Genomic DNA, 15115 nt, shown 5'->3' with positions numbered 1-15115 from the left:
GCACCACTTAAAAACCTGGAGAAAGAGGGACTCATCGACAGGCAGACATACTACAGACTGTACCCGGGGGACACCACTCCATGCATCTATGGACTGCCCAAAATCCACAAACAGGACGTGTCACTCAGGCCTATTGTAAGTAGCACAGATTCCATCACATACAATTTGGCCAAGCACCTCAAGTGGATTTTGGCTTCTCTCGTGGGTAACTCAGACCACCATGTGGAGAACACACAAGATTTTGTGAACAAGATCAAGGACCTGCAGCTGGAGGCAGATGAAACTATGGTGTCATTTGACATCCCCACCGCTGCATCCCCACCGCTGAGGCCATCTCAGCTGTGAGGCAGAGACTGCTGGAGGATGTGTCTCTACCTGAAAGGACCAAACTCACACCAGACCACATCTGCCAACTCTTGGAGATCTGTCTTAACACCACGTATTTCCTGTTTAGGGGGAATTACTACAGGCAGATCCATGGTTGTGTGATGGGGTCTCTGGTATCCCCCATTGTGGCCAATCTGTACATGGAGCGAGTGGAGAAGACAGCCTTGACGTTGTTCACGGGCATCTCTCCCAGTCACTGGTTCAGATATGTCGATGACACATGGGTTAAAATCAAGCAACAGGAGGTCGAGGACTTTACGGAACACATCAATTCGGTGGATTCCAATATCAAGTTCACACGTGAGGATGCCAGAAACAACCATTTAGCCTTCTTGGACTGTGATGTTACGATTGGAGAGAACAGGCAGCTCCAGACAGAGGTTTACAGAAAACCCACTCACACTGACCAATATCTGCTCTTTGGCTCAAATGACCCCCTTGAACACAAGCTCAGGGTGATCAGGACTCTTCAACACAGAGCCCTACAGGTGCCCACAACTGCAGAGGGAAGGGCTAAAGAACAACTTGTACGGAAAGCCCTCACAGTATGTGGGTACCCACGATGGTCCCTGGACAAAGTGCAGAAGTCCCAGAAAACAAAGAGACCAGATAGACAAGAGATGGAGACAAGAAGAAGAGGAGTGTCTCTCCCTTATTTAGCAGGAGTAGGGGAAAAACTACAGAGGATCTTCAGACAGCACAAAATCCCAGTTTACTTTAAACCGGTTAACACCTTGAGACAGAAATTAGTTCACCCTAAGGACAGGATCCCTAGTTACAAACATAGCAATGTAGTGTATTATATCAGATGTCAGGAAAATAATAATGAACACTACATAGGTGAGACTAAGCAACCTTTAAACAAGAGGCTATACCAGCACCGCAGAGAGGTCGCCAGTGGACCTCAGTCTGCAGTTCATCTCCACCTGAAAGACACTAACCACACGTTTGAGGACAAGGAAGTTAAAATCTTAGCCAGAGAGAAGAAATGGTTTGAGAGAGGTGTCAAGGAAGCATTCTTTGTAAAACAGTTGAAACCCAGCCTTAACCGGGGGGCGGGTCTCAGACACGCTTTGTCCCCTGTTTGCAATGGGGTACTCAGGTCAAAGCAGTTTCAGTCTTTTGTTCATGGTAATGAGTCATTCACATCATCAGGAGAGTCGTCAAGGGAGCCATCAGGGGAGGCTTCCATCCCATCATTAGGATAGTGCTAACTAGAGCACAATAGGTGCTAATTAGAGCTATTGTTTAGTCACTAGCCTATAGCAGTCGGCCTCTCGGTAGGAGGGGTCTGGTTAGGTTAAAAACTCCAGCTTTTGTTGGCTTCTGGTTTATTCTTCTCTACAAGAGTCAAGACAGAAGTCAGACTACCAGAGCAAGAATTTTAGCTGAGGAAGCTTCTGTGATTTGAAGCGAAACGTCCTCATGCCAAGCAACCCAGTCCAGTCGAAGATTCAAACTTCTCTACCACTTAAAAAAGAATTCACTGTGTGCCACATGTGCAATATGTCAAAACCAACAGATATGGAAAAGGATTCACAAACTGGAATGCATGTTCAAATCCAGTTTCTCGTCTCATTAAATGTAGAATGTGTTGGGAAAGTGTAGTGACACGGACCCACAACAGGGGGCGTAAATGAACGGACAATGAAAGAGTCAAATATGAACACTTTACTGTTGTGAATGAGCACAACCACAATACAGAGGAATACAGAATTTTGCAAACAGTCAATCCACAAAGGTGACGTGTGGGCAGGCTCGAGGATAGAAGACGTCTGTCCTGAGAAGAACCGGAACCACACGATTTCCTCCGCCACCGAACCCGGAGAATACTGGAGCCGCCAAGTCCCGAGTCCCCAGGTGGCCACCGTCTCCGAATGTCGGATCTGGTACTGCTGGCGAGGAGCAGAAACAATAAGATGTGGGTGTGTGCACACCCAGTAACAACAGTGGTGGAGATTCCACCTCCACCTCTCACACACACTCGTGCAGCTCCTGTCTCAAACACTTATCTCGCTGGGGTGTGATGCGAAGCCGTCGCTGATTACGCCAATCTCCCAGATAAGGCACTCCACAGGAAAACAGCTGTAAAACGAGTTCAGACTAAGACACAGTTAGTTTTAAGGCTGAGAATATTACCTTCACAGGTCGATGATATCTCGGCAACGAGGTGGAGATGACGTCCGGTTTTTATGGAGTGGTATGATGAAGTGTAGATGGGTGACAGCTGTCATGAGATAATGAGTGACAGCTGTCACCCCCGGCTGTGTCCATGGCGGCAGCGCCCTCTCCTGCCTGAAGCCCGCACTTCAGGCAGGGCGCCCTCTGGTGGTGGGCCAGCAGTATCTCCTCTTCTGTCGGCACCACACAACAGAATGTTAATTTTGTGCTTTATCAACAATGAGTGCATATGAAGTAATAAAATGTGGTGAGAGAAAGCGAAGATAAGAAAGCTGCAGGCAGAAAGACAAATGGAACAGAGCAGTGTGTGTGTGCTGCTGACTTCTTGTAATCACATCGTATGTGGCGTGTTCTCATTTAGGATTTTGCTCCTGCTCCTCTATGCTGCTGCAGACTAATAAGCTTGTCCTGTAATCGTGTTAGCCGCCCTGTCGGCCTCAGCCAGGGGACCTAATTGGGACAGAACCTTGGACAAAGTGAAAATTAATAACTTTTGTCAAGCTCCTGGTGCATTGTCTTATGAAGCAGCGCAAGTCAATTAGAAAGCGTGATACGATAAGATCCAGGCAGCAGAGGAGACCTGACTCAATTAGGACAGGGACTGGACCGGTAGGCCCCCAGTCAGAGAGGGAGATAGAGGGAGATTTCATCTCTAAACTGCAAGTTAATGTGCTGCAGAAAAGAGCTGTTAGCTGCATTCAAATGTATTCTGTAAATTAAAGGGACGTGGCATCATGCAGATCTGCTGAAAACATTTTTCTCTCGGTGTTGATTCTCTGCACGTGCATGTGTGAATGCATGGATGTGCAAGTTTGTGCGTGCACTCTTCAAGGTGTCGCTGACATTGTGACACAACCCCCTGTAGGATGTATCAGTGGTACACATCAAAGCAATTGTGTGAAAGGCTTCAAAGTTATAATGGGTGGGCAGGTACCCAATGGAGAAAACAAAAACCGCGTTGATGTTTTCGCCTTCCCACTTTTATTTCTTGCTCCTGAAAGTGATTGCGAAGTGAATCAGCGGCCAGGCTTACGGGAATCGCCAGCTTCCTTTCCATTTTACACCGACGTCATGATCTATTTGTTTGTTGTTGAGCTTTATTACACAGGCCATGATGGAAATGTTCAGACGTGATCTCAGCCCGCCTTTTCACCACTGCTCGCTTCCTTCTGCTTACATGTGCTAATGATTTAGGGGATCTCTGCTTTAACGTGTAATTTAATTATCAGCTGAACTTTGTGTCAATAGTGTGTGCAAAACACAACCATCTCAACGGCAGCCAAGAAGTGCAGAGCTGCAGACACTTTTCTCTGGAGAGGAAGAACTCACTTATCTTTGACTTGATGCATTGTCCCAGCGTTTCCTCTATTCCCACTACCTGCCTCCCCTGTTGCTTTGCTTTGTTCTGATATTTATCTAGACCTGCCCTGTTTTTGCTCTGAATCTTACTGTTGCTGAGAGAAAGGATGGTCCGGGTGTTTGCTTGCAGAAGCTGCTTTAGGTTTGGACCTGGATGCCATCATCCAGTGGACAGCCCCTTCCGAAGACGAGACCCTTGGTCTTCTCCTGTGGATTTATCTTCTCTAGGGTTGAAGCTCCAAAGGTAGAAGGCAGCAGTGGAAACAAAACTTCTTATTTCATGGCGACAAGCTTTGTGAAGTGTTTTATAGTGACTGACTTGCCACCCCCCCCAACAAAAAAAAACAATTATCTGATTACCTGCAGATGTAGTACCACCTACAGGCCACATATGCAGAATAACATCATGCCCAGGACAACCATACAACTCCAAATCAGAAAAAGTTGGGACAGTTTGGAAAAAGGTGGGTAGGAACAACCAACCCCCAAGGTGTGAAATTCCATAAACATTGTGATATACACCAAACTCCGCCCATCAAAATTGAAAATGTGACAATTTTGTTGCACAATAAATGCACAATAAAACACATTATAAATATGCCCATACAGAGCCCAGTGCCCCAAGCCAACAGCGCACTAAATTTGATATATTAAAATAAGTATTGAGCGCCTCACCATTTCTCTCAGTAAATATATTTCTAAAGGTGCTAGTAACATGAAATTTTCACCAGATGTTGGTAACAGCTCAAGCACTACACACACACACACACACACACACACACACACACACACACACACACACACACACACACACACACACACACACACACACACACACACACACACACACACACACACACACAAAGAAATCAAAACATAGGTGTCCAGAAATTTTGCATAATAAAATGGAATGACACAGGGAAAAAGTATTGAACACGCTTATTTGAAATTTATTTAATACATTGTACAAAACCCTTTGTTGGTAATGACAGCTTCAAGATACCTCCTGTCTGGAAAAACTAGTCACATGCATTGCTCAGGTGTGATTTTGGCCCATTCTTCCAGACAAACAGTCTTCAAATCTTGAAGGTTCTGTCTACCTCTTCTATGAACTCTGATCTTTAGTTCTTTCCATAGATTTTCTGTTGGATTTAAGTCAGGTGATTGGCTGGAACATTCTAGCAGCTTTATTTTCATTTGCTGAAACCAATAGAGAGTTTCCTTGGCTGTGTCTTTGGAATCACTTGCTGAAATGTCCACCTTTATTTCATCTTCATCCTCCTGGTTGTTGGCAGCAGATTTTTATCTAGAATGTCTTGGTCCATTTTTCCATTCATCCTTCCTTCAGTTGTAATATTATACAAATTATGAAAGAATTTTTCATGAGCAATCGTTGAATGGAACATTCCAGCTTTCACCTAATTAAATATTTGTTCCATTGAAAGAATGTAAAAACATTCATTATTTGTTTTATATAATGGCTAAAATAGATCCTTGTGATTTGATATTGTATTCATTTATAAACAACAAACAAAGGACTTACATTTTGGTGTGTGTCACTGCTGCCTAAGAGTCCACCACAAACTTTAAATAGGAGTCCAAAATTGTTCTCAGTCAACTTGGAAAAACAGTTACATAGTTCAAAAATAATTCTGATGATGTAGTCCGTGATGCCGTGCACTGACCTTGTGTACTTCCAAAAAAAAAAAAAAACCCAAAAGACTGTGTACTTCCTCAGTCCAGTGAAAAATCACGTCAGAAAGTAGTCCAGCTTTTCATCCTGACTTCATCCTAACAGCTCTTCATGCCTCCAGATAGCTTACAGCATAGTGGATTTGGTTTTGTTTTGTTTTTGTGTGTGTGTTTGTATGTGTTACAAGAATTAGCACCATCAGTTAGCTCCTTCAAATCGTTGTCCGTCTGCAAAACAAACTTCGCCATGTTTATGTAAACGCTGTGCCCACTAGTGGGCAGTGGTCACAGCGTGCAATGGTACAAAATGTATGGAACCAAATTTGCACGGTAAATGGAATCAAACTGCACGTTAAATGGAACGCAACACAAGTGGGATGGATAATCTATGTCACGTGACATTCAAAGCACCAATCAAATGACAAGGATCCACTCAGCTGTTATATAAAATATAGCCTTGTCATTGTACAAAAACATATATACAACAAAATTTGTCCTCTGCATTGAGCCGTGAGCAGCCACAGTCCAGTGCCCGAGGACCAACTCCACATGTAGACGCTGCCTTGGTCAGGGGCAGAGAAAGGAGCAGACCCTAAATAAAGATGTTTTTGATTGTGGGAGGAAACTAGAGTGCCTGGAGGAAACCCACGCAGACACGGGGAGAACATGCAAACTCCTCACAGAAAGGCAGGGAAGTGATCCAACAACCTTCTTCTTGTGAGGCATCAGTGCTAAGCACTAAGCTGTCATGAAGTTTGTCCGTCCCAGATGCTGAAAAACAGCCGCACACCATCATGTTTCCATCTGCAAACTTCACTGTTGGTGTAGTGTTTTTGGGGTCATGTGCAGTCCATATGACCCCTAAACATATTGTGTATTATGGCATCCAAAGAGTTCAATTTTGGTCTCATCTGACCAGACTCTCACAGGATTTCACACTCTTGTTTAAATGCTATGCAGCAAACTTTAAACGAACTTCAACATGCTTTTTTTGCAGCAATGGAATTTTGTGTGGTTAGCAGGTCATAGTGGTTCAGTTGCTCTCCACAAGTGGTCCTTAGCTCTTGGACAACTCTTCTGATAACTGTTTTCACTTTTCTGTCAGAAATCTTGTGAGGAGCGCCTGGTCATGACTGGTTTATGGTAAAATGATGTTCTTTCCACTTGTCGATTATGGCCCCACAGTGGTCACTGAAATATTCAGATGTTTAGAAATCCTTCTGTATCGAATGCTATCCGTATGTTTTACAACAATAAGGTTGCAAAGATCTTGAGAGAGCTTTGTGCTTTAACCCATCATGAGATGTTTCTTGTGTAACACCTTGGTACTGAGACACCTTTTCAGTTGGGACTGAACCAGCTGATATTAATTTGCATCGACAAGTGGCAGGATTGCTTTTTTAATTACTGGTAGATTTCAGCTGGTGCCTTGGCTTTCCATGTCTTCTTGCACCTCCCTTTCTTCAAGTGTTCAATACTTCTTCCCTGTTTCATTTCACATTATTACACATGACTTAATTTATGGACATCTATGGTTTGATTTCTTTGTATGTGCGGATTACTTGGTTTGTTACCAATATCTGGTAATCATTTCATGTCAATAGCACATTTAGAGATATATTTACAGAGGAAATGGATGAACTTATTTTACGCGTGCATGTGTGTGTGTGTGTGTGTGTGTGTAGTATAATAATAATAATAATAATCATGATTATTATCATGATTATTATTCGAGCATACGCAGCCAAGCTGGCTGAAACTCCACAGTTATAGTCAGTAGTATTTCTGAAATCACATGTTCTCATGGTAATAAATAACTCTTGAAAATCAGTATGTGTATTTTCAGATTATTTCCATCTTGCTAGCAGTCTATAGACTCCCTGTTTGTAAAAAGTGTTTATATATCATTCTTATGCCTGAAAATGAAAAACAAAGTAGTTGTTGGTCTTTCAGCTGATCCCATTTTGTCCAGAGTTGCCACAGCAGATCCAGCACAGGTCCACATTGGGATTTGCCGCAAGCTTTATGCTGGATGCCTTTCTTGATGAAACTCCAATTTATCTGGAGAAATCTTCTGGTCTTCTGAAGATGTCCACCACCCAAGCATTAACCAGGGACCACTCTACCTAGTTTATGAAATCTGATGGAAGAGCAAGCATCCAAATGTTTTTTGTTTGTTTGTTTTTGTTTTTTGCTGATCTATTCAGTTGAATGGGAAAGTGTGTCCAAACATTTATCTTGTACTGTATACGTATAAAACTTTCAGAAATGTGACTTTCCTCATGAAAATGGTTATTCCACAAGCATTACATATAACAATTTATATGCAAAACTGCACAGTCATAGCACAAGGGGGCACAGTAATCCTGTTACCCAATTTAAAAATGTGTTTGGAAGGATCTTATTTGACACCTGGCAGATCCATCAGTGTGTTGCTCTTCAATAGTCCAACAGCTCAAGACACTGCTGCTGCTGTTCCTTATCCAGTACCATCAACCCGATCCAATAGACCTGATCATAAAACGTGATACTGTGTGCATCATGCTGTAACATGAGGCAGATGTCTCAATCTGTACTTTCCTAGTATCCCAGTTGTTAGCAATTCAAGCAAATCAATCTTGGGTTACATTTGCGTGTAACCTAGTAAGCAGTCCCTCCTGCCACCATGTTGTTATAATCCCATCACCATTCCTTCTCGTGGAGGTTTCTGCTCCCTTCCACACAGGTAATGCAGACAAATGGGTCTTTAATGCTATTCACAGTCCCTTCCTACATTCCCTTGCTTTGTCATCAGTTTGCCTTCCCTTTAAATGCATTTCTCAACCTTAAGCAGCACTTTATTGTGGTGTGTTATCTTGTCCAATTGGATTAAATGGACAGTTACTAGGAATCCATTTGAACCCGATCCTTGCTCACATTTCCTCAGTCTGCTCCATTAGCTGTCATACTTGTCCAGAAACCCTTCCAGTACAATGGCCAAATGTGTAAGTTGATGCATTGTCGATAACTGTGCACAGAGAGAATTGCACACGCTTTAAAAAGTAAAACCTTATATTTTATGTCTCTCCTCCGAGGCAGCAGATCAAATCAGCAACGGTGCAGGCCCATCTCTAATGTGTTTAACACGGGTGAGACACAACTCGAGACTCCCCCGAATGGGACCGCGGCGCTCTCGGTGTCTCGGCGTGAAGTGGTCTCATCTGTGAAGTTAGAAGCGTAGACAGAGATGCTGGAGCTCGTTTAGCCACATTAGAGACTCCTTATCAGAGCTTTAGAGACCTATTCCCTATCCCACATCGCTCTCACTCAATGGATTTCTATGGACTGGATGCCTTTGCAGATCCTTGAGAGAGGCAATGCAGGAGCTCTGGAATGTGAGTAACATGGCGAGTCCTCCTCTCTGGGCTGATTTTAGAGATCTCCCCCCACCCTCTGCTCCCAACCCACTCCCCCTTGCGTCTGGATGTTGCAGAATAAGAGGACACCAGTGCCCTGAGCCACCTCACATATGTACTGAAACTTCATGTCCTGTCTCAGTAGCTCATTTGTCAGGAGACCTAATTTACATCAGCCCTTAAGACTAATTGCACATTTGCGAAAAAATGCTGATGTCGTTGGAACCGATTGGGGGGAGCTTTTTTGCCCCTCCTTCAGTGTCCCTTGCCATGCATTCGCTAATGCGTTTCATCTGTAGAGCATAAAATGAAAGTGTTTCTTTCCTATGTGTGTATGAGACAGACAAAGAGAGAGAGAGAGAGAGAGAGAGAGAGCGCAAGGTAAAGAGAGACAGCGGGATATGATGTGTGAACGAGAAAACGCTTCCAGGCAGAACCCCTAATGGGACCACTAACAAACAGGAAATCGTGACAAAAACACAAACAGTATTTACTGTTTTATTCAATTCCATGAGACCAATGCCCTCCCATCTCACATATCAAGTTATCAAGCCCAGAAACAAACCCCAAGACGCCGAGCCACATGGCACCATCTATTCCTGGCAACCAGCAGATGCCACACGACAATTAGCAGCACAATTATCCCAGACGCTGTGTAGCTCAATGTGCAGATGGCAATATCTCCTAATGAGAGGTTTTTCACAAAAGGCTGAGGAATTAAAATACAAAGAAATCTATATACGGCGGGCAGCGTGGTGGCCAAGTGGTTAATATGCTTGTTTCAAGAGTAGACAGTCCCCAATTTGAGGCCACCCCTGCCCATACGCCATGTAATTTGGAATTGCATCAGAATGGTCATCCAGTGTTAAACCTGTGCCAAATCAACATGCAGATCCTCCCACTTCCAAAGACAGACAAGTTAACTGGTGACACTAAATAGACTGTAGGTGTGAATGAGTTTGGCGGCCCTGCGATAGACGGTAGCCTGTCCAGGTTATATGCCGCCTTTCGCCCAATGACGACGGGTGAGAGTCTATGCCTGTCCAACACAGGTTACTTCCCCAACCAAGGCAGGTACCCATTTACAGCTGGGTGGACTGAGGCAATGTACACTGTCTTGTCCAAGGACACAGGCAGTGTGACTGGGATATGAACCCAGGTGTATATAGAATAGAATAGAATAGAATAGAATAGAATAGAATGCTTTTAATGAGTTTCCTCCGCAGGGTGGCTGGGCGCTCCCTTAGAGATAGGGTGAGGAGCTCTGTCACTCGGGAGGAGCTCGGAGTCGAGCCGCTGCTCCTCCACGTCGAAAGGAGTCAGTTGAGGTGGCTCGGGCATCTTTTCCGGATGCCCCCGGGACGCCTCGCTGGAGAGGTGTTCCGGGCACGTCCCATTGGGAGGAGGCCCCGGGGAAGACCCAGGACACGCTGGAGGGACTACATCTCTCGGCTGGCTTGGGAACGCCTTGGGGTTCCCCCGGACGAGCTGGGGGAGGTGTGTGTGGATCGGGACGTCTGGGCGGCTTTGCTTGAGCTGCTGCCCTCACGACCCGAATCCGGATAAAGCGGAAGAAAATGGATGGATAGATATACACAAGGTACAACGAAATTAAAAGACAACTCCTGTAGTGCAAAGGTGTAAAAAAGTAAATATAAATGACAAAGAAGAATATATACATGTATTTACAAAGGAGCCAGGATGCAATGAATAGTGCAATATAAAGGGGTGCACATAACTGGTACTCATGGTGCTCGTGTGTGCGAAACATCATTGATGCACAGCAGAGAGAAACACTTTTCCTACAATCGGTCATTGCTTTCCTCTTATGAAGTGCTTCCTTTGAGTTTTCTGCTGTGCATGATTTATTTTATTATTATTAACACCATGAGTACCAGTTATGTGCATGCATATATACTCAACAAAAATATAAACGCAACACTTTTGGTTTTGCTCCCATTTTGTATGAGATGAACTCAAAGATCTAAAACTTTTTCCACATACACAATATCACCATTTCCCTCAAATATTGTTCACAAACCAGTCTAAATCTGTGATAGTGAGCACTTCTCCTTTGCTGAGATAATCCATCCCACCTCACAGGTGTGCCATACCAAGATGCTGATTAGACACCATGATTAGTGCACAGGTGTGCCTTAGACTGCCCACAATAAAAGGCCACTCTGAAAGGTGCAGTTTTATCACACAGCACAATGCCACAGATGTCGCAAGATTTGAGGGAGCGTGCAGTTGGCATGCTGACAGCAGGAATGTCAACCAGAGCTGTTGCTCGTGTATTGAATGTTCATTTCTCTACCATAAGCCATCTCCAAAGTCGTTTCAGAGAATTTGGCAGTACATCCAACCAGCCTCACAACCGCAGACCACGTGTAACCACACCAGCCCAGGACCTCCACATCCAGCATGTTCACCTCCAAGATCGTCTGAGACCAGCCACTCGGACAGCTGCTGAAACAATCGGTTTGCATAACCAAAGAATTTCTGCACAAACTGTCAGAAACCGTCTCAGGGAAGCTCATCTGCATACTTGTCGTCCTCATCGGGGTCTCGACCTGACTCCATTTCATTTCAGAGTTTCATCAATAACATGAAAACAGTTTCTTCAAATTCTGTCATATTTTGCACACTGATGGTCCCCTTGACAGCCAAGTACATGTTGGCGTCAACTAAAAATTTATGGTTTTGGAGATGCTGGCTTTTGCATCTGAGCTCTTTATATATATATATATATATATATATATATATATATATATATATACAGTGAGGAAAATAAGTATTCGAACACCCTGCGATTTTGCAAGTTCTCCCACTTAGAAATCATGGAGGGGTCTGAAATTTTCATCTTAGTTGTATGTCCACTGTGAGAGACATAATGTAAAAAATAAAAAAATAAAAAAAAATCCGTAAATCACAATGTATGATTTTTTGAAGAATTTATTTGTATGTTACTGCTGCAAATAAGTATTTGAACCCCTACCAACCAGCAAGAATTCTGGCTCACACAGACCTGTTAATTTTTCTTTAAGAAGCCCTCTTATTCTGCACTCGTTACCTGTATTAATTGCACCTGTTTGAACTTGTTACCTGTATAAAAGACACCTGTTCACACACTCAATCAATCACAATCCAACCTGTCCACCATAGCCAAGACCAAAGAACTGACACCAGGGACAAAACTGTAGACCTGCACAAGGCTGGGATGGACTACAGGACAACAGGCAAGCAGCTTGGTAGAAGACAACAACTGTTATAATTATTTATTAGAAAGTGGAAGAAACACAAGATGACTGTCAATCTCCCTCGGTCTGGGATTCCATGCAAGATCTCACTTTGTGGGGTAAGGATGATTCTGAGAAAGCTCAGAACTACACAGGAGGACCTGGTCAATGACCTGAAGAGAGCTGGGACCACAGTCACAAAGATTACATTCGTAACACATGATGCTGTCATGGTTTAAAATCCTGCAGAGCAGCAAGGTCCCCCTGCTCAAGCCAGCACATGTCCAGGTCCGTTTGAAGTTCACCAGTGACCATCTAGATGACCCAGAGGAGGCATGGGAGACGGTCATGTGGTCAGATGAGACCAAAATAGAGCTTTTTGGAATCAACTCCACTTACCATGTTTAGAGGATGAGAACAACCCCAAGAAAACCATCCCAACCGTGAAGCATGGGGGTGGAAACATCATACTGTGGGGGTGCTCTTCTGCAAAGGGGACAGGACGACTGCACCGTATTGAATGCAGGATGGATGGGGTCATGTATTGTGAGATTTTGGCAACCAACCTCCTTCCCTCAGTAAGAACATTGAAGATGGGTCATGGCTGGGTCTTCCAGCATGACAGTGACCCCAAACACACAGCCAGGGCAACTAAGGAGGGGCTCCGTAAGAAGCATTTCAAGGTCCTGGAGTCTCCAGACCTGAACTCAATAGAAAATCTTTGGAGGGAGCTGAAACTCCAAACCTCAAAGATTTGGAGATCTGTATGGAGGAGTGGACCAAAATGGCAGACAAATGTTTCTGTACCAACTGTTAAGCTCTGTTTTTCTAGGGGGTCAAATACTTATTTTATGCAATAAAATGCAAATTAATTATTTAAAAATCACACAATGTGATTTACAGGATTGTTTTTTTAGATTCTGTCTCTCACAGTTGAAGTGTATCTACGATAAAAATTACAGACCTCTCCATTCTTTGTAGGTGGGAAAACCTGCAAAACTGACAGGGGGTCAAATATGTATTTTCCCCACTGTATATATTTGGCGCCTGCTCTGCACGGCTCGTTCTATGGCTACGATACGACAAGTTATACATAGTGTAGCTTTTGTCTGTTGCATCACTAGTGATACAGCTTCATGATGGAGTGGCACAGAGAAAGGTTTTCAACCAAAAAAATATTATAGGATATTTCAGCATGAGACTTTAATTTGATCTGTTTTCTTACATTGAAATCCTTTTCTCCGTGAATTTATTTACCTGGTGATCCTTCAGTGTTGTTATGGGTGTCTTGGTGGCTTCCTTCAGTCTCTTTCTTGCACAGTCACTTATTATCTTGCACTACCTACTTCAGACACATTTACCAGGTGGTACCATATTGTTTGTATTTCTTAATCACCTTCTTCTTCTTTCGACTGTTCCTGTTAGGGGTCACCACAGCAGGTCAATCGTTTCCATCTCACCCTGTCCTCTGTATCTTCCTCTGTCACACCAGCCATCTGTATGTCCACCCTCAGCACATCCATAAACCCAGGCCCGGCGCCAGAAAAAAAATATTAAGGGGGCGATGAGTTTATCACAGGGGGCGGGGTCGCCCCCTGTGATAAACTTAAAATTTTAACGATCAACCTACGAGGGTTAGGGACACATAAGAAATTATTAATAGTGACTGACCAGTATTTCACAGTTCCTCTGACGGCGCCTCTTCGTCCTGGCGCCGCGCCACTGTCACGCCTTTTTCCACTCACACCTCGCTGCAGGTGTCTTTTTCCGAGTGAAGAACACAGTTATGGGTAGTTGTTGGTGCTCTTTTTTCTTCTGGGTGAGAAGATTCTTATAAACAGACACGCAGAACACTTTGCGCGTGCTCTCCCTTTGCGGTTCCACAAGGTTCTGTGCTAGGACCTATTTTATTCACTTTATACATGCTTCCCTTAGGCAGTATTATTAGAAAGCATTGCTTAAATTTTCATTGTTACGCAGATGATACCCAGCTTTATCTATCCATGAAGCCAGAGGACACACACCAATTAGTTAAACTGCAGGAATGTCTTTCAGACATAAAGACATGGATGACCTCTAATTTCCTGCTTTTAAATTCAGATAAAATTGAAGTTACTGTACTTGGCCCCACAAATCTTAGAAACATGGTGTCTAACCAGATCCTTACTCTGGATGGCATTACCCTGCCCTCCAGTAATACGAGGTCTGTCCATAAAGTATAGGTCCTTTTTATTTTTTTCAAAAACTATATGGATTTCATTCATATGTTTTTACGTCAGACATGCTTGAACCCTCGTGCGCATGCGTGAGTTTTTCCACGCCTGTCGGTGACGTCATTCGCCTGTGAGCACTTCTTGTGGGAGGAGTCGTCCAGCCCCTCGTCGGAATTCCTTTGTCTGAGAAGTTGCTGAGAGACTGGTGCTTTGTTTGATCAAAATTTTTTCTAAACCTGTGAGACACATCGAAGTGGACATGGTTCGAAAAATTAAGCTGGTTTTCAGTGAAAATTTTAACGGCTGATGAGAGATTTTGAGGTGACACTGTCGCTTTAAGGACTTCCCACAGTGCGAGACAAGGCAAGCTGAAAACCTCCACATTTCAGGCTCTAATGATCCAGGACGTCGTGAGAGAACAGAGAAGTTTCAGAAGAAGTCGGTTTCAGCATTTTATCCGGATATTCCACTGTTAAAGGAGATTTTTTTAATGAAAGACGTGCGGACGGGTCCGCGCGTCGGCTCGCAGCCGACTTCTTCTGAAACTTCTCTGTTCTCTCACGACGTCCTGGATCAATAGAGCCTGAAATGTGGAGGTTTTCAGCTTGAAACAGGCTGATGACGCCGCCTGAGAGCGCAGCGCGACGTC

The sequence above is a fragment of the Thalassophryne amazonica genome, chromosome 15 (genome assembly GCF_902500255.1).
Source record: "Thalassophryne amazonica chromosome 15, fThaAma1.1, whole genome shotgun sequence".
Taxonomy (NCBI): domain Eukaryota; kingdom Metazoa; phylum Chordata; class Actinopteri; order Batrachoidiformes; family Batrachoididae; genus Thalassophryne; species Thalassophryne amazonica.
This window is presented reverse-complemented; position numbering follows the sequence as displayed.